The sequence below is a fragment of the Chiloscyllium plagiosum genome, unplaced genomic scaffold, assembly GCF_037043375.1.
Source record: "Chiloscyllium plagiosum isolate Xiang-an unplaced genomic scaffold, Cpla_swu_hap1 HiC_scaffold_14, whole genome shotgun sequence".
Classification (NCBI taxonomy): domain Eukaryota; kingdom Metazoa; phylum Chordata; class Chondrichthyes; order Orectolobiformes; family Hemiscylliidae; genus Chiloscyllium; species Chiloscyllium plagiosum.
In genome coordinates, this window is record NW_028270152.1 from 52,870,503 (window position 1) to 52,891,889 (window position 21,387).

The 21,387-nt window shown below is 38.2% G+C and overlaps 1 protein-coding gene across 7 annotated transcripts in view; it reads right to left on the reverse strand.

Annotated features, from left to right (window-relative positions):
• Positions 1-11,199, reverse strand: part of foxp1b (forkhead box P1b) — a 476,491-nt gene extending 465,292 nt beyond the window's left edge. For 2 of the 7 annotated variants that reach the window (XM_087994444.1, XM_087994447.1), the window contains exon 1: positions 11,043-11,199. The gene's annotated coding sequence lies outside the window, so the exon portion shown is untranslated. Of the gene's footprint in view, positions 1-10,068; positions 10,087-11,042 lie in introns of those variants that run through there. The other 5 variants (XM_087994445.1, XM_087994450.1, XM_087994451.1 and 2 more) reach the window with 5 other exon arrangements.
• Between the last annotated feature and the right edge of the window lie 10,188 nt (positions 11,200-21,387).

Consider the following 21,387-nt stretch of genomic DNA (forward strand, 5'->3'; position numbering starts at 1 on the left):
AGTTGAATAAATCCCCAGGCCCTAATGAAGTGTATTCAAGAACATTATGGGAAGTTATGGAAGTAATTGCTGGGCTTCTTGCTGAGATATTTGAATCATTTATAGCCCTGGGTGAAGTGCCAGAGGACTGCAGGTTGGCTAATGTGGTGCCATTATTTAAGATGGATGGTAAGGAAAAGCTGGGAACTATAGACCGGTTAGCCTGACGTCCGTGGCGGGAAAGTTGTTGGAGAGGATTCTGAGGGACAGGATCCAAAATGTTTCCAAACATTTTGCAAGTACGTATAAAGAACCTCCACCGCTCTGCCTTCATCAATCTTCTTTATCACCTTTTCAAAAAGCTCGATCAAGTTAGTGACACATGATTTTCCATGCACAAAGCCACACTGACTGTCCCTAATTAGACTTTGCCTTTCCAAAGCAATGTAAATCCTGTCCCTCTGGCACTTCACCCAGGGCTATAAATGATTCAAATATCTCAGCAAGAACCCCAGCAATTACTTCCATAACTTCCCATAATGTTCTTGAATACACTTCATTAGGGCCTGGGCATTTATCCAACTTTATGCATTTTAAGACAACCAGCACCTTCTTCTCTGTAATATGGAGACTTTTCAAGATATCACTATTTCTCCAAGTTCTCTAGCTTCCATATGCTTCTCCACAGTAAATATTCAATTATTGTTGTTGAATAAAAGTGAACATTTTCAACCATCTGAAGGCTTTCCAGAACATGATGAAGGCAGTGCGCTTCTCTGGGCATTAGGGGAGAACTCACCGAGACAGGGCTCCATAATGGGTTGACACTAAGGATAGGTAAGTTTTGTGGTTTGATTCTTGCAGCTGCAGTCATGTTGACAGTTCATTCGAGAGGTGATGTAAAATGACAATGCATTCACAAATGAGAGTTTGTATTTACAATCAAGTGTCACACATGCCAACTACGTGCCCTCAGTTCTTCTTTAACATTCTCTCCCCTTCCGTGCATTGTGAAAGGTAGGTCCTGGCTGGTAACGAATGATCTGTTGCATGACTGTGCTTTAAATATGGCCCCAATATGAGAAAAGCAGGGAACTCCTGCCACTGGCAAATAATTCCACCATTGATGAGCACATGATAATACGAGCAGGGTGTCATAGAGATGTGATGACAATGAGGTGAGCTGCAGAGAACTGCATGAGATCATTTGCAATAGCTCACAGAGAAAATTCCTCTAAGAAACTCCATGAAATTGACACAGCCAATTCTTTGTAAAATTCAGCCCAAGCTCAGTAACCTTCTTGACATTTTTCGCATCAGTCTAATTCCATAGTGTCTTGTATCTGAGTACTTTCTTTCTCAGGTCACTTTTTGTGCCTCTCTATTCCTTCAACTACATTTAAAGCCAATTCGGGATTTTTTCTGTATTCAATTGTTGCAATTTTCAAAGATTCACACAAACTGAGCATTAAGATGCTTTTTAAAATGATTATCACAAAGTCACAAACATTGCATTTTGCCCATTTAATCTTTAAAACAATTTTACAATTCTGTCAAAGTGATAATATTTAAATTAGCATCCTCCTCCATTATAACTCTTGACACAAGAGTAATGCTCCCATTACTAGTTCCATCATTAAATATTGCTCTCACTCTTTTGCTTTTCAATTTTGTTTACATCACCAGTCTAAGAATAATCTTCCTCTTCTGTCTTTCAGCATTTCTTCTGGTAAACCTAACTTATTCCACTGCACCTCATATTCAAAGGTTTAGTCAAGAAAGATAAGCAACTGTGAAAAGGAAATTTCCTGAGAAATTCCAAAAATCTACGCTAATCTTAAACATAGTGACCAGTAAAAATAAATTAACTTGCTCATTTCTATGTTCAGGTAATTCAGGAGGGTATATTACATGCTGGAAGTGGGATTCCTATCAGATACTTATTAAATACATACAGTGCAACTTATGTGAAATCTAAATTCATGTCACTTCCAGAGGCCAGTTTACATTTTCTCTCAATAGGCACAACAGTCCAATGTTGAAGACTATATTTTTTATTAATGACTGTACTTTGTCGATGTTTCTTGTTAACATTTCAATCATTACATCTTGTAAACCGGTTCACTTTTACCAAAATAAAAGAACTGGTTAAACAGGATGTATCTTGTTTTTGTAAATATATTATCACAAGGAAAAGATCAGCACAGGCAGAGATAGGAGATGTGTATATCTTATACACCATAATACAGAATACAACCATTGTATCACTGAATGATAGCACCTCATTTGATATACAATGATACATTTTGTTACCTGTGTGTAATTAGGTTTGTTGTTCAAGAACTGCAATACATTATGTGACTGATTATTGGGGATGATTTAATCTAAAATTGCACCTTGGTTTCATTATTTATATACCGTAGTCAAAAATTTAAGTTGTCCATTTACTGAGCTTTAAACTGAATGTGCACATTTATTCTGGACAGATATCTATCGAATACTGCGCTTGTTGAATTAACACACTATGACTAGCAAGGAACCACAACAGACAATGTGGCAAAAGCTAATACATTACACACATGCAAACAGCATTTTTATTAAGCTGAGCTGTCCCACAAATTGACTTTTCCAAAGGAAACTTCATAACGAAAGCAACCTGCCAGCAATCCCATTTCCAATGCAATCTGTGTTTAAGTCATTTATGTGGGGTCTCCTGATCAGTCAGTGCACTTATCCAATAAGTCTAGTGAAGGACTCAAGCCCTCAGTCTGCGCTACAATACTTTACCTCAGCTAGGAAACAACAGCATTTGATAATCGGCCTCACTGTCCCTGGATAAGGGAGGGGAAAATCTGCTCAGGAAATTACAACTGAGCAATGACCCCTATTGGAAGTCAGTTGAAACTAGAGTGGGCTCTGCTCTGACATCTTCCCCTCTCCCCAGTGGAGCAGACTGTAAATTCTTACTGTTGAAGCTTACATACTATCAGTTGCCACCAGAAGTAAAGGTCAATCAGTGTCAGTAAAACCATAACCTAGCAAGGTGACAGGAATTGTTTTATTTTTGTCTCAATTTTGAGCATTGTTTTAGAACATAAATTGTATATCCAATTGTATAACTACATTTAGTCTTCCTGCAATTTATTATGAACCAATTAAAACAAATAAATAGACATGTGGAGAATCAAAGTTCTGATGCTATAAAGAGGAACTTCCAGATACCCAGGGAGCCTTTACATCGAGAATTGCAGAGGCATACAAAGGGATGTTCATTAGCACCAAGGATGCACCCATGATGGCTGTCCAGGACAGGAGGCTTGGGAGAATCCTCTCAAGACACGGAATGGCCTAATTCCCAAAAGTATGTCATGCCATAGTTGGAAGAAAACCCACCACCTCTGAGACCATGATGTATTCTGTACTACAATGTGCAGTCCTTTGGAAGGCTGAAAACAGAATCTATACCTGTGCAAATCAGAATTTCATTTCTACAGTCCTGAACTTTTAAAAACAAACTTGGTTTCAAATGAAGTTTTTAGTAAAGAGGCACATACAACTAATTGCAGTACAATGTAGCTTAAAGGTTTATTACAATTTAAGTGTTGCATTCTTTTTTACGAAGGGAGGGGGATGAATTCCCCATGACAAGTGTGCGTAAAAATTGATTCAAAACTAAACTAAACCAAAATGAATCCACTGGTGTTAAATGAGCTTTAAAATAGTTAAATGCATTGTTAGATTAACCGTGTCTATTTGTTCCCCTGTTTCTAACCTTTAGATTTTACTTGCAGTTAAACAGCCTTTTCAAGCATAAAGGTGCTTTTTGAATTACAAGCATTTAGCAATTTTTTATAAGTACACTCGCTAGCTTTTTCTTAAATCAGGTGCCAATTTTATCTATCAAGTTAGTTGTTAGCTGGGACAGAGAGTGTGTTAAATATTAAAAGCTCAGTGTAGATTTCTTCACCAGGTTAAGCATGAATCTATCCACTGTAATGCGAAGTCCAAATAAAGAGCACATGTAATAAAGGCTGCACAGATTACTAATAAAATTACTGCAATATATAGATCCTACTTGCTTCGAAGCTGCCAGGCAAAGATTCTTCAGAGCTTTTCAAAGCCTGGAATGTCCTACCCTATAATGTATATGTAGTCTGCATGAACAACTAACATTTTTTGTTTCATTACTTAAGATAAAGATTTGTTCATTTAAAACACTAAACACCATCCCCTAAATAATATTCCAGTTGAAAATTCTAATTAAACAATAAACTATTGGGGATTTACAACTGTCCACACATTCTGTGATTGGATAATACCAAAGTTGACTGTTTATTTCAAAATTTGATTCTTAGGTTCCTCAGATATTGAAAATTTAAACTAAGACAAATATACAGTAATTGACACTGATGCACGAGATGAAAGCCACCAGCTCTGGAAATGTGACTGACTCAGTGACACAATAATATCTCACTACCAAAATCATGAATGCTCATTACATTATATTACACCACTGCAAATATATTTTGGCAGTTTTCTTTTTGCCTCCAAAAGAAAACTGTGTAAAAGCTAAGCAAACTTTCAGTTTCAAATATCATCTCTTACTTTTTGTTGCCTGTTGGCCTAACAACAAGATTTTAGGTCACTAGGGAGAAATGTTAGGTGACCTTGGCAGATATAGCAATCGCAGCAATTCCCACAGGTACGTTTCAACATTTCTATGAAGACATTCCAACATGTCAAAGTATCATGCAAACCATTTAAACAGTATACTTTCTGTCTGCATCACTGCAATGCAATATCTTTGGTCCTGTTAATTAATAGCTAATTAAATCCATTTCCTTGTCATTTGTGATATGGAGTATCCTAATCTCAATTTCACTTTCTAAAAAAAACCAGAATTAAATTCACATATTTGATTAAAGTTCTACAATGTTATTAATTATAAATATTTTATTCAAATTAAACAATACTGCTTGCAAGAATATAATATTTCAGCTTTTATTTCCTCAAAAACTATCCAAGTATTTAATCTTTGAGCTTGTTTCAATAAATGCATAGAAATAAAGTGTTAAATTTCTAAATCTGCTCATGTGGACCACCCTTAATATGGTAAGATTTTATTATCATTTTTGAGCTCCTTAAAACTGCATCGCCCACACAACTGTAACTCTAGTTTATCAACAGTCCGCACAAAATTATGTAGTCTCTTAAAGTGGAAAAAGAACACAATTTCAATTCTTTCCATTTTGAAGCTGTTAAAACTTCAATCATTGTAGCAAATGACATTCACTGTTTACATTGGATCTGTAAAGCTGGCTGTCAATCAAAGATAATGACAAACCGCAATAATACTTCTGTCTTTAAACTATATATGGAAAAAAGTTATTATGGTATATTATCATAAACGGACTGGCAGCAGGCCTTCTGGACATAGTGTAAACAAATAGTGTTATGCTTACAAACATGTAAATTTAAACTCATTAGAGTTTAAAAGAGGATTTGAATCACAATTTTAAGTGCTTTATTTGCTATACTACTGGAGATGATTTTGGTAAGTCATAAAATTTGACAGAAATAAGCTTTTAGCTTGTAGTTAGAACGGAGTGAAAGAACACTATAATCAAAGGTGGAACAAACCCATTTTTACTTTAATTTCAATACAGAATCCTCAGTTTTCAGACCAAGAAGCCTTACATGTAATCAACTAAATATGATGTGAAAACATTGAGACACTCACAACCAAATATTAATTATTTTTGATCAGGCAAGTTAAAAGAAGAAATCAAAATTAAATTGATCATAAATGAATATATATTCAATGGAATGGGGGAAAGCAAACAAATTAATCAATATCACTTGCAGAGTTAAGATATACCATTCCAATAATCTCAAAAATCTATACACACCTAAACATATAAAAAACTATAGTCTGATCTCAATAAACAACTATCTTATAGAAAGTAATTAAATAGTACTTTAGCTGCAACTGCACTCATGTAGGCTTGTTAGTTTGCACAGAATGTATTGCTGGTATTCAGGAGTCATGCTTCATTAGCCCTTTCTCTATCAGTTCAGCTTGCCTGCAAAATCTGAGAAGTGATTTCTTTTCACATTTGCATTCACATCTAAACACCATCCATGTGGTATGCAAAAATAAACTTTTAGATAGCAAAGTGATAAACTATTGAAATTTTGAAGGAAATAAACTTAGAAAAAAATATTCAGATATTTAAGAAACAAAAGAAAATGTATACAGGTTTGGTCAGCACTTGAAAGTAGTTTAAAGCCTATTCATAATGTTATTGCTGGTTGACAAAGGCCATTGGCAAACAGTCAAACTGAACCATTTTATAAAAATTCTCTAGAGAATCTGGTATTCTTTTGGGAAGTATATTGATCTGCAGATACAAAACCATATATCTACATCTTACTTTATATGTAATTAGGTCTGTCAGCACTCTGCTAATGTACTGTTCTCAAAAATCATTAATTCTCCAATACGTAATGCCAACTTTATTCATTAACAGCCAATTACTTTTTTACTATGGATTGCTTGTCCAGCAATTTTTGTGAATTTATGTACAGGTATGAATACTGATTATTTGCCATAAAATGGCAAATAGCTGTTAATGTACATACAGCACGACAATCCATATTCACTAAGCATATCTGGCAAACATTAATGTATTGATACTCATTATTATGAATCCATATTAATTGAAATTAAGGAATTTGATTAATTATTAAAGATGGAAAATACTAATTTCCTCACAGTTCTGACTATCATCCACGAAGATAACCATATATGAAATGACATAATAGTTATAACAAACAGGTTTTTAAACTTGCCTATGGCGTATACTATTTAAAGTGTATATTTTGTTTGATTATAATATTTAATTTAGTTTAATGTAAAGTGTCAGGAATTGCCACTGGTATAGCCAGACTGATGTGTTTCTTAGACAACATGCAACTTGTAAGACTTTGAATCTCTAACTTCTTTACTTAAACATCGATCATCAATTCCATAAGCTTTATTTAGTTGAAAGAATGGTCAACTGCTCATACAGCCCGATAGGGTCCCAGTCGTTAGTGTAGCCCTCACAGTTGATATTTTCAAATGTCAGCTTGTGCTGTGACTCAAATCTACTGCCACAACAGTGCAAAGCAAGTAAGTGACTCAACTACCACAAGAAGGAAGATTATTACTGACTGACAGGTTCAATATACTCTCCCCAATGTTGCCTAACAAAAACACAGCATTCTCTTCTTTGTCAACATTATAGTTTTAAAAACATATGAAAAATACATTTAAGATGTTCTAACATCATTACATTCCCCTTAAAGTTAGCGTGTACTAAATTATTCTATTTTGTTCAGCTGCCACTTTTTAATATGTCAACTTTTTTCATTACTATCATCTATTCTTATAAATCATCAGTTTTTAATAATTATATATGTACTCACAGCTACAAATAAAAATGTTTCTGTATAATCTTGTAATATAACAAACCAATATAGAGATATATTGATGTAATGACAATAGACAGGAAATTAGGTAGGGTTTTGAAATTGTTTACATTTCATGTGATTTACAAATGGCGTCAATGTAAAGGCATCATTCAGTGAATTGTATATACTTAAGTAAATTACAACCACAACATGCTTCTGTGGGTTTCACTAAAATACAGATATTACATGTATTAAAATATGTTGTCTTATTACAGTTTCTCTGATGAAAGTGGGATCATTTGTATGAAATACAAAAATTAGTATCAACAAATATTGATATTTAATTTTACAGTTCTTAATCACACTGTACAGTATTTACAGATTGAAGCTTAACTGGTATTAAGTTTTGACTCAGTCTCTTTATAACTAACTTGTGGATAAACACCAATTGAATCCTGTTCCGTCAACTCAATAAAAGTTCAGCCAAATCCCTGCTATAACTAAAACTTAACGAAGTCCCAATCTGTTCACACTAGTGCTACCTATCAATGTATGGTAAATCTGGAGATAAATAATTGAGGTGGAGCACCAGTCATTTTTAGCCGTGCTAAAGTCTCTATCAGCGGAGTATTGCTTGATTTTATTCCATCCATTATTTGGCAACTGATAACAAAAATGCACCTCAACGAAATGCACAATCCAACGAAAATCTACCGTCAGGGCTTGGATCATCGCTCCTGAACCAGCCAAACTACAAGGTCGGTAATAAATATAATTTTATCACTAAAATTATAACGCGGATTTTTTTTATTCAAAAAGAAGTATTCATGACATACAAGTTATGTGTGCGCCTACACAGACACGCTTAGACGAAATCTCGGTCTAAATGATCATTCTTTATGCCCCAACTTGTTAAGAATGGACTTAAGCAGACGTGATTCTGATGACTCAAATCTGAGGCGTTTCAAGGTTGAATCTTGCCTTAACACAGAAACTTTATAAAGTTCCTCTGGACCAGTGGAGGTTATGGGGCTGATGGGGAGCTTCCACTCACAGCCTCTCCCTTTTTCTGATCTTCCGACAGTGTGTGCGAGCATTTGGTGTGCAGCGCCTGGGCGCACGGTTGAAAGCCTCCCGAGGAGCGGACCCTTGACAACGGCCCAGCACGGACTTTGTTTGATGTGCGCGCCGCTTGACTTTGCTCTGCGGTTGTCAAGGATCGCTTCTCGCTGGGCTGTTTGCTTTAGTGCAATTTTCTCAGACACTGCGTAATCCAAGATTGGGGGTGATGGGGGCGGGGGGGGGAGCTAAATTCCACTCTTGTGCATTTTTTTTCTTTTGTGACTTAACATTAAACATCTCCCTCCCCACCCACTACCCCTACCCCTCAACACAACTTTAGAGACCCTGCAACTTTGGAGGAGATGTGAGACGACCAAAACTAAACTAATTCCAAGAGAAGCTGCAAAAACAGAGGGTGGTCCTAAATCTGACCGGGGAGTTGGTGGAGGGGGGGGGGGGAGAGGGGGGGGTGTTAGAAGGACCTTGCTTGACTTTGCCTTTTCCACACTTTTGTTTTGTCAAGAATTGCCTTTGATAAAAAGCAGTACCTTGCTTCTATACCGAGGTTAAACACCGCCCGCACCCCCACCTTCCCTGCCCGTCGGACACAAAAAACTCATTGTCCGCCCAGCAGCCGCCAAAACTCGGCGAAGTCAAGCGAGCAAACTTCCAGGGGAGCAAGCTGAACTCAGTCAGGGAGCAAAGCTGCCGAATAAACATAGGACCGAATGCAAAAATTATTATTTTTGTTTTATTGGGGATCCGCGTGGGATTTGTTTTTGGGGTGGGGGGGGTGGGGGTGGAAAAGTGAGGTATGTTCCATTCTGTGTGTGAGGCGAATCGAGAGCGTCTGACGTGAGGCGAGCAGTTCTGACAGGAAAGTTTTCGCCAGGAAAAGATCTGACTAAACACCGGCATTACCATAACAAAAGACTCGGCGGCTACTCGTACAGCCGCAGCTCCGTCCTTTCATCAACAAGAAAAAGTTAAACAAACACCAAGTTAACAACAAAGTCGCGGAGGCGCCAGATGCAGCTGGAAGGTTGGGGGGAGGTTGGTGGGAGCAGGGGGCGGGGGGGGGGGGTAGTGGAGAACTCCCTATCTCTCTCTCTAAACAGTTTGTCTGGATTTGGGAAGTTCGGGTTCATCTGGGGAGAAAAAAAAAACCCATTTCCTTCACCCCCTCCGACCCCCTTGTTGGGTCCCACATCCCCACCACTACCATAACCACAGTGTTGGACACCTCACCTCATCCTCCCCAAGTCCCAGGGACAATGAGGAGTGGACTCCAGTTCCCGTGGGGAGAAGTCACCTCCCAGTGAGAGGTGGAGTTTTTTTTTTGGGGAGGGGGAGAGGTGGGAGGTTGCGTGTTGTGTGTCTCTGTGTCACAGACACACAAACAAAAAACCCTGCTACTTGTTTCGGTAATAGAGGTTAGGTGCCAGGAGACTTGGTCGCTTTCTCTCTCTCACCCCGGAGGCCGTGTGAATTGCAACTTGCCCGGGCTTAACAGCAGCGCGTTCCTTGCTCGATCGAACTTTTAAAGGACGTCTAAAAACAAATCGGCAGCACCTTTTTGTTTTGGCTGTGGGTTTCTTTGCTTCCAGTATTGGAGCTCCTAGCGGCCCGCGAATAGGAGAAAGTGGCGATGATGTGTGTTCGGGCCGCACTGCAAAAGCTGGCGATCAGAGCCAGGCATTGCACTAAGTTGCTAATCCTCCCTCCCCATCAACCACCCTTCCACCTCAAATCGATACACATCTGGCAGAGAAAACTCCGTAGAATGCAGTACAGATTGCACAAACTATGACTAAATGATACAGCGGAACCTCAATTACCTTCCCTTCCCCCCACCCCCCCCCCCCCGGGTAACTTCGATGACTTCTTAGGTAATCCCATGTTGACATGCTAACCCTAACCCATCCAAACTTCGCGTGGCTCTTTCTGAAAAGCGCAGGACGGTGACAAAAAGAAGTGACAAGTTTCAGGAGTTCCCCTCTCCCCGTGCGGTTCGCACGCTGTGTGCCAATGTCCCCCTACAGGAATGGTGTGATCCTAGAAGCGAGATCCCTTCGGTCTCCTCCAGTATGTCAAGTCTCCGCCGATTTAGTCCTCGGGAAACAACAGCGAAATTACAGGGAGAGGAGAAAAAAAGGGGGTCAGATATATCTCGCGCAACTCAACTCCTTCAAACTGACCCACTCTGGTGAATAACCTCAAGCTACATCAAGCCCCGGGGACTCCCACACCTCAACTTACAACCCATAGCCTCCTCCCCCCACCCCCCACCCCCAACAACCACCCCAGCAGCAGTTTTGTGTGTGCCTGTGTTGCCAATGCAAATTATTTGCCGAAACCCACTTTGACGAACGACAAAGCTGTTTTCTTTCTCTCTGTAAAACACCCCAAACTGCACGTGGGGCTTTGCAGGAAATTAGAGTCAAGCCAAGCAGAAAGAGTTAAACCTGAAAGCGAGGAGGGCAAGGGAGAGAGAGAGTGGGGAAGAGAGAGAGAGGACAAGACAGAAGAATGAAATTCAAACTTACCAGTTGGTGCTGCTTTTAGGTTGTTGGGCAACCAGGAGATAATTTGACCCTGCAACACACATGCGATTGTGTACGAGAAAGCATGCAACAAGCACACAATAAATAACAATATATTACTCCGCTCGGGCACTACGTTGTGGAGCAGCCGCTTTCCAAAGACACAAAAATCCCTTTAGCACCAACTAGAAAGCCGGGACCGAGCTCAACACTTGATCAGATCCTTCCCTATGCTCCCGCAGCGCTTTCCCCTTCCACTTTTCATTATTCACAATTCTAGCGAACTTAATGAGTTTTTTTTTGTTGGAGTGGTGGTTTGTGTGTCTGTGTGTGTGCATGGGATGGGTGGGGGGGGGAAGGTTGGAAGATACAAATCGCGGAGTTGGATGTTGTTATTTTTTGCTGTAAGCTGGCCCCTGACGTCATATCCACCTGCTGTGTAAACAACATGTATCAGAGCTTTTCAGACAGAGAAGGGGGGGTGGTGGTGGTGTGGAAGCTGCTGCTGCTGCTTCAGGATCTCTGCTTGCAGCACAGAGCGGCCACTCCAACTTTGGCGTGAACACCGCAAATAAAGCAGTCACTGCCCCCTCCACCTTCCTCTAATCACCAAAAAAAAACCTCACCCGTCTCTCTCTTTTCTGTGCTCTGAGGAAGCAGTGAAAGTGATTGTGGAAATGTTGAAAGTGTGTGTGTGTGAGCGCTCCTCTGGTAACAGACAGCTGCCGGGCCAAGCAGCTCAAGCCGAGTCCGGGAGACGCAGCGCTGAGCTCCTCTTCACCTCCTCCTCCTCCTCCCTCCCCCCATCCCCACCACTTCGGCTCGGCTCGGCTCGCTTGGTGCTCTCTGGCCAATGAAGGCAGCTGGGTTCGGGAGGTGAAAGTTCAGCAAGAGGACAACCCTGTCAGGAAGTAGAAAGTGTCAATCTGCAGAGTGCCAAACCTTACTGTTATCTGACTCCACTGACCATTTCAAAGCAAAACGAGGACAAGCTGCAAAGTGCCGGTCCACACGTGTCATTTCTCTCTCTCCCTCTCTCTCATTCAGTCACCACGGCCAGAAGCGTTTATTTATTATTTTGCCCGAAAGGAATAACAAAGTAAAGTTATGTTGGAAGGGGTAAGACGTCGAGGGTAAAGTTTGTAACTTGTAACGTATGTCGTTTCTTATTCACGATCTGTTGTGCACTCTCTGGTGTTAACATTTAGACTGTTTGGCGAGCGGAGAGGATCCTCTTTGATATGATTGGGTGTGATCAGCCCTGAACTCCACCAAAGCGGAGTAGGACAGAGTCCTCTAAACCTTCACTATCCTTTCAAGCCCCATCCTCTGATACATTGTGACTCTACTGATGACTGGAATTGATATATAACTCTTCCCGAAACAATCGAGCACACCAAACTGCGAGAGATTTTTTTTTCCTTGATAGCCTTATAATAAAAACATTAATTACAAACCCGATAGGGCGATTTTTCTTTTCTTGAAAAATGCTGGCGAATCGGTTCAGTAGTCCAATTAACACTTCTAGAACGTAACATTAATCTGCAATTTAACTGAAATCTTTCTGAAACCTTGTCCGTCCTTGATCAAGGACTAAAATGCAGAGGTATAAATTTATTTATAAATGACGCTTAATTTATTACAGGGACCATTAGAGGCCGTGCTGAAGAGTGGCGGATTTATCTCAAGTCTCCGTTCTACTCAGAGATGGATTTGTGCAAATGGAGAGCCTGGAACGCCATCCCCTGGTTACAAAAATAATTGGGAAACGCCAAGGAGGAAATAATGCATATACAATGGCAGTATTATTTGAGCGCGATTCGATGCAGAATGCAATGGTACAAAGTTAGGAACATTATAAACATTTAGTGCGTGTAGGCGTCATAATCAAAATGATTGAACAAAACAAAATGTCAGAATTCTTAGAATCAAATGATAACTCACATTTAGGTTTCATTCCAATTATACAAGGAACGCTTTTTTTTAATTAAAGTTAATAGTTTAGATGCAATTATAGAACCGGTTGAAGCCAATCCACACGTGTTTATCACATCAAATACCTGCACAACGGTTAAAACCGTGTCATGAATCTTCTCGCGAACCCCGCAGTTCTCCCCAGCTGTGTAAATACTAGCCCATTGTACACAAAATAAACTAAACTCGCTTCTCGCCAACAAAGTGGAAACCGAAAATCGTTGGGATCTTTCCCCCTCCTAACGAATAGCTTCGAATAGCAGAACGTAACCCCAGTTCGTTTGAACAGCCTGCACTTTTCTGATCCCTTTCCGAGCATATTCCTAACACCGTTTCTGAACTCTGCGATCTCCGTCTCCGAACGCGAGGAATGCGCCGACGTTTTATTCCGAATTCCATCAAACTGTGACCGTCCCTGTATATTTCGGATAACTGTGTGGAGATTTGGTGGTTTTAAATTCAGCCTGTGGGACTTACCTGGTCGCCGATTGCTTTTTGTTGTTGAAATGCAAAGCACAAACACGGAGCGTCAACAAACAACGAGATAACAACAAACAAATCCGGCGTGCAAGCTAACTGTTAAACTTTATTGCAAAGTTAATCCAGCTATCATTTCTGAACACTCCATGCGCGTTTCGCCTCAAAATCTTTTCTCAAAAAAGCACATGCCTGATTTAATAAACCCATTTTCAACTCATTTCATCGTTACGTAATGAGATTCTTTTTCATTGCTGTCTTTAATTCTATCTTTGAATGATATTTTATTTAATTCGCAATGAAACTGATACGGATTCTGTGTTTTTGGTTTTACAACATTTAGATCAACCAAACATCTGTGATGGATGGATTCGCAGATTGTATCTTAGTAACACGGAGGGCTTTTCCTCCTAAAATAACTGCATTTTTATTTCAAAACCCTAAAATTCCAGTGAAAACTATTTTAAAATCGGACAAAGGGGGTTTCGCGACATTTCATTTCAATTGTTCTGGTCTCCATGGTACTTACGGTTGCAAAGTAATTGAATTTTGTTTCAGCCGCGAATGTTGTAAAGATTTTATGGAAAGATTAATTCATATACTAAGCATGGTTGGTGTCCATTCAGTCTGCCACATCTGTAGTGTTCTGGAGATGTTAACCATATGGTCTCCATCTCGGGGAGTAAATCGTTCGGAATAACCTTGTGCCGTCCGAATTTCCCTGAGCCCTCTGGCTCCCTTAGTGCTTATACCCTCTTTAAAATGATTATGAAGAATAGCGCGCTTTGACCAAATTGCCCAGGTACATCGCACGGAGCATTTTCACTTTTCTGAAGGGGCATCGACGGTGTTTTGTAAATTAGCGTTAACTTATTGTGATTATTACCTATGTGGACGTCCAACTATAAAGCATACAGTTCTTCAAACAGTATCGATACTCAATCGGGTTTGTGAATATTGACCTCTGTAGACTATCTCCGTGATTGACGTCCACATATGTTAACCTTTTGTAGGTATAAGCTCCAGTAGTGGCATACCCTAATTCTCAACAAGGTTGTCATTTGTACTTACACTGTACCTGCATGGTCAGGCATCAATTTAGGCTGGCATATGTGGATATTATATGGACTCGCAACTGTATAGTCAACCGATGTATTTGTTCTCCATCCCGTGCTTACCAAATTACATTCATATTACACCAAGAATGGTTTTACATTCGGACTGGAATCATTGCTCAAAACTATTCGCTGTCACGTATGATCTTGGTCCTTGGATATATCAACACGTAGGAAACCTGTCCAAGCTGTGGTCATTCATATATGCAACTCAAGGCAGATGGCGAGTGGACAAAATAAGTTTTATCGCTGGACACCCTCCTGACTCATGCGCCAACTTATTCTTTTCCCTTCTATCGATTTGTTTAATGTTTTTCAAAATCGTTTTTTTTTTCAAATATGTCATTTGGGTTTTCTTACACTCCACTTTTACCCTTTAACAATTTACACTTTGAAAAGGCTTCCGTGGTCTCGCCAATGCCTGTAGGTTATGGGTCGGTCAGATTGTTTACTTCCTGTATTTTATCTCGGTGGATAACATTACACCATTCCAGGTGCTCTGACAAATTGGGTATGTCCAGGATTTTCCTTAAATCTATCCAGGGAATGTGCCATTGTAGCTAAAACACACATTTCTCCATGTTTGTGTCTCATTCGGTCTTGCAACCATTTGAGAGCACAGAAAGAATTAAAAAGTGCTGGACTGCTTAAAGGTTAGATGTAGAATTTGGGATTCCTGAGGCCTGGTGAATTCTGGTTTTCTTCATATTTCCATGAATAAGCGGGACTGTGAGGACACAATATAAACCAATATGACTCCATATCATTTGATGTCCATGAAGGGCATGTTCCTCAGGATATCTGAATCATCTTACAACGCTTGTTTCTTCCCATATTCTCTCAGTTTTCCTTCAGTCCTATCCCAGGTCTCTTCCATTGTTTCTTGCTTGTTTAGCAGAGGTAAACCAACAATGTACAAACAAAATGTAAATCTCTTATCCAAATAAAACATTTCTCATTGTCTGAAAAGAAACTCATATATACAACAAAAGTGGCCAATTGAAGGCGTGCCTTGTTCATATCAGTGAAAATCTAGAGATAACAATTTCACAGACCTAGTAGGGTATTTTATCTGTGTGGCAATATCACCACTGAATTTGAAAAGAAACATTCTCCTCGCTTCGTAAAGTTTATTCAATGTTTAAAAATAAAAACTTTCACATAGATATACAATCGACAATAGAATTTGGAGGCTAACACATTGTAAATTCTGATATAGCCATCTAAAATGATGGAAATCCACAATTTGTTAATAATTTAGTGTAAACTTTCTTCATTTCTTTCCAGAAGCTAATAGACTTAATGTTACTTCTAATTCTATACTTTAAAAAAATTGAAAAAAGTATTTTAGTTTAGTGTTTCCTTTTTCTGTCAATGTCATTATACATTTTTTGTTTATGTTTTATTTCTTTTAAATTTATTTTATTTTATCAATTTTATCCTCATTAGTTTCCCTGTTACATCTTTAATTTGTTAATTTCATCTATTGCTTTATCAACAAATTCACAGCCTAAAGCCTTCTTTACAATTTTGCAGCTGTGCAAATGTTCCTATTGATCATACAGCCAACCACAAACAAAACAGTACATGCAAACCTCCATCACCTTTCCACCTACAAAGAGGATAAAATGCCTGAGGATGCAACTATTATGTTTTTTTGTCATACCATACTGCTTAGCAGGATACTTAGAGACTTCTTTTGAGGCTTTTTATAATTTATGCAATAAGCTATCCCCATGATCCTGGTGGCCAATTACAGAGATATATTTATATGTTTTTAGCTGAACCAAACTGTATCCTACCTAAGCATACCTATAGTGGATATGTGAAAGGAGTCTGATTTCAGAGATAAAGGAATCCGAAGATTTAGTTGTTATAGATTAGTTGCATTTTTAACTGGATGTTGCTCACCATATTTTCTTATATCTGGGTATTTGTAAAACATGGAGACAGATGAATGTCCCTATGCATCAATGAGCATTTGTCTCTATCCTTAACGCAAAACACAGTAGAAAACTAAAACAAGATTAAGAACAAATCTAAAAGTTGATTAAACTTTTAATTTTTTGGGTTGCGTGCATGAAATATGAATGTTTTGAATTAATTCCAATATTAGAATCAGAATTTAAATTAAGTTTTTCACTTTTCTGATATGCAAAAAGCAGACACTTTGCCGAATGATGGCCAGTTGTCTATTATTTTGTATTAGGCTATAAAACAAGACCTTCAATTATGTAAATCTTAATTTTGTACTATCAGTTTTTACTATCTAATACACAGCATGACATTAGAATAGAATCATTAATAAGGAACATTTTGGTCTGAAACACAGTTCCTTGTCACCATACTTTGATGCGCTTCAGTATATTCTGTAAACAGACACAGGTATCCAAGTGAATGACTAAAATCTGGGTCTTGTTCCCTCATGACAAGATATGAGATTCTCATATTTAATGCTATGGAAGAGTGCTTAGATGTGGCAGGTCCTATAACATCAACATAAGGAAGATAAATGATTTGAAGTACATATAGCTGAGCCATTCTAAGTGTTTAAAACTCATTTTGTTCAAAGTGAGTTTTCTCTGGTATTCTCAGCAGTGATTGTCGATGATTATACCATTAATTTCCCCACTAAAACCAGTGACTTATCTTTAGGCGGTACAACAATATGATAATTGTCCTTATGATTGGGAAGTTGGCACTGGTTCTACTATCTCATTAACTTCTCTTATTGTCACCCTTAAGGCATTAAGGTTTAATGCTATGATACTGGAGGTGGAATGAAGCTGTTTTTGACTTTAAAGCTTAGAATTTATTCAATATAGCTAAGATTTGGCAGCAAAGATAACATTAGGAAACCAGACAATGTTGTGGACTTCAATCGTACTGGATGGAACAATATTCGGAAACAAACATTTTATTTCAAACTAAATAGATTAATTAATTATTTGATGGTTGATTATGCTTGAATTATGACCAATATTATGAATTCTTCATGTTTATTGTAAAATGAATAAAACATTTCATCGCATTGAAAGAAAACCAGGTTGTTACAGTTCATAAAATATGTAAGTACCTTGAAAGATCAGTGATCAAATTTGGTAAATAAAATAAATTTAGAGATCCCTTGCAGTTTGAATCAGTCTTAGTAAAATATTGTGTCTAAATGCACCATCCATCAAGTGAATTTTAAAGCTGTTAGATCAAGACCAAATAAAAAATACCAGAATACTAATGAAATGCACTGCAACCTTTGCATCCTAAAGGAGTTAATGTATTCTGAAGTGTACCTCCTATGAATTTTATTCGAGTATTTTTGATATTATTCTTTACTTACAAATGCATTGTTAAAATACCAAAGTAAATTAGTGCAACTGATGGGAAAATCATTTTACACAGTAACAGATTCAAAGAATATAAATCGTATTTCTTGCTTGACCACAACCTCTAAATATGCTATTGTTCTGCTAAATATGCATTTGTGGTTTCACATTACTGAACCTAAACTGAATCAGAGATGAAATAAGATCTCAAGGAAAAATTACAAATACCTCAGCTGAATACTGCACTTTAATCAAAAACCACTTTTTTGTTCTTTGTCGACATTGTGCTGCCCAATCTGGAGACTATTAAAATATTGTATAATTTTCTTCATGCTATTATTTATTTAGCTCTCTAATTCATCTACTTATTGATAGTTTATGGACACCAAATATATCAATCTCTGTACCAGTCTGTTTATGTTGGTCTTCAGCTATCAAATGACCTTGGATAATTTATTAGAGTTCATTTCAAACTGAGTGATTTGATCAGACACAATATTAATAAAACAGATTTGCATTAATTCTGTCATGATTATTGACAGCATATTTAAATACACAGGGTGAAAAAAAAGTTGGCCTGCTAACTGTTTAACAGTAAAAAATATCTTTCCCTTCTCCGACAAGCCAAGGAAAACAATAAAACACCACATTGTTTCAGTTGCTGCACCCTCCCATAATCAGAACACTTCAGAGTGCAGTACTCACAAGTGACAAGACGCCTGGAAGTGAGATATGTTGATTATTCTATTACAGCGCAGTTCCCGGTGGATCTTTTCACTGTCTCACAGCCCCCAGTGGTACCACATACATTATAGGATTGATTTGAGTCTGAAACTAGAATTTTACTATTCCCTGTAGAATATAGTACTTTTTAATCATAAAAAAAACTAATCATAGCTTCAATGTTTTATAGTTCTTATACTGTTAAGGTTGACAAAGACGACATTTGTGATTTTACTATCAAACTATTTAAAAATGAATGCCTTGATGTATCCTAAAACTATTGTTCTCAGGTGAACTTTAGAAGTGTTATCTAATGCATGAAGCAAATATTGAGTGCTACTGAGGGAAATAGATTATCTGGTAGCTCTAAAATCCTGATCAAGACTATTTTGAATTGACTGTTAAATTATTTTTCCAGCATTTATCTCAGTTTATGTTTATAGTAGCAGATTTGCAAGAAATATATTTACAATATGGGCCAATAGAAAAGTATTTTTTTAGTAGAAACTGATCTGGATAGAAATATAGAAATAGATAGATTTCTATCAAATACAAGCTATACAATATATTCACCAGTGTAAATTCAACTTTTTTTTTCTATAACAAGTGTAAGCTTAAGTAAAGATGATAAATTTATCAATTTTCTTTGTTCATTCCAGGGATGTGAGCCTCACAGGCTTGACCAGCTTTTATTGTCCATCCCAGAGGACAGTTAAGAACCAAACAGATTGCTATGGATCTGGAGTCACCTGTAGATCAGACCAATTAAGGACAACAGATTTACCCGAAAGGACATTAGTGAACCAGATGGGTTTTTATGACAAATGACAATAGGTACATGGTCACCATTGAGCTAGCTTTTAATTCTCACTTTGCAAAAATTGAATTCAAAGGTCACCATCTGCCATGGTGGATTAGAACACATATCCCCAGAATATCAATCTGGGTATAATGCTACTACAAGTGAAATTACCACGGTACCACTCAACTCCCATTAAAGTTATAAAGGCAGCCAATATCTAATTAGCATTTGGTTGAGTGATTGTAGTCACCATGCAGTGGTTAAAAAGAATGATAACTACTAATGATAGTTGTAAAGGGCTACGAATTATCAAAGGTGCTATTGTTAATTCTTGATGGATATGTGTACATATTAACTGATAGCTGTTTCTTCATGACATTAGTCTGAGCTATTCAAAGGCAATTAGAGTCATAGAGATGTATAGCATGGAAACAGACCCTTCATTCCAATTTGTCCATGCCAACCAGATATCCTAACCTAATCTAGTCCCATTTGCCAACACTTGGTTCATATCACTCTAAATCCTTCCTATTCATATACCCATCCAGATGTCTTTTAAATGCTGTAATTGTATCAGCCTCCACCATTTCCTCTGTCAGCTCATTCCATACACGCACCACCTTCTGTGTGAAAAAAATTGCCCCTTAGGTCCCTTTTATATCTTTCGTCTCTCACCCTAACCTATGCCCTCTAGTTCTAGACACCCCAACCTAGGGAAATGACTTTGTCTATTTATTCTATCCATGCCCCTCCGATTTTATAAACCTCTTTAATGTCACCCCTCAACCTCTGACACTCCAGGGAAAACAGCCCAGCCTACTCAATCTCTCCCTGAATCCTCCAACCCTGGCAGCTTCCTTGTAAATCTTTTCTGAACACTTTCAAGTTTCACAACATCCTTTTGATAGGAAGTAGACCAGTATTGCATGCAATATTCCAAAAGTGGCCTAACCAATGTCCTGTACAGCCGCAACATTGGCTCCCAACTCCTGTACTCAATACTCTGACCAATAAAGGAAAGCATACCAAATGCCTTTTTCACTATCCTATCAACCTGCGACTCTACTTTCAAGGAGCTATGAACCTGTACCCCAAGGACTCGTTCTTCAACAACATTCCCCAGGACCTTACCATTAAGAGTGTAAGTCCTGCTCTGATTTGCTTTAGTCCTGCTCTGATTTGCTTTTTGACATAATCATCTTAGTCAGATACCTGCAAGAGAAATGCCAAGCAAAGGACACCACGATATCAAAGCAAAATACTGCAGATACTGGAGATTTGTACTAAAAAAAGAAAGTGACGAAGCAACCCAGCAGGTCTTCAGAAAGAAAAACAGCATTAACATTTCAAATCTAGTATGTGGTTCTTTGGAAGCCAAAGATTCAAAATGTTAACATTGTTTCTCTCTCCACAGATCCTGCCTGGCCTGCTGAGATCTTCCCACACTTTTCTGTCTCAATATCAGTTTATATTGACTTCATTAATCTCAAAAACATTAAACTATGTGAGCAGAGGTTGTCTGCTTAAGCTTCTAAAGAAACCTGCCTGCCCACTGAAGCTGTTCAATGTGATCACCTCTTTTTGTGACAACAGGATGAATAAATCAGCTATGGGAGGATCAAATCAGAACCCTTTGAGATCAGCAATGGGGCTAAATAGGGTTGCATTCTAGTATGGACACACTTTGGCATTTTCTTCTCTTTGCTGCTGCCATATGCTTCCAAGTCAGATACAGAGATTGCCTACTTAGATAGCAGAACTGACAGACAGCTGGTTACACTTGTGCACTGAAGATACATCTCAAAGGTATACTGAGTTTTCATCAAAGAGTTGCTCCTCACTGATGATGCCAGACTAGCATTCCAAGTTGAGGAATACTTCCAGTAGCAAATGGACAATCTCTGATGTGCCTGTAAAGAATTTAGTTTTACCAT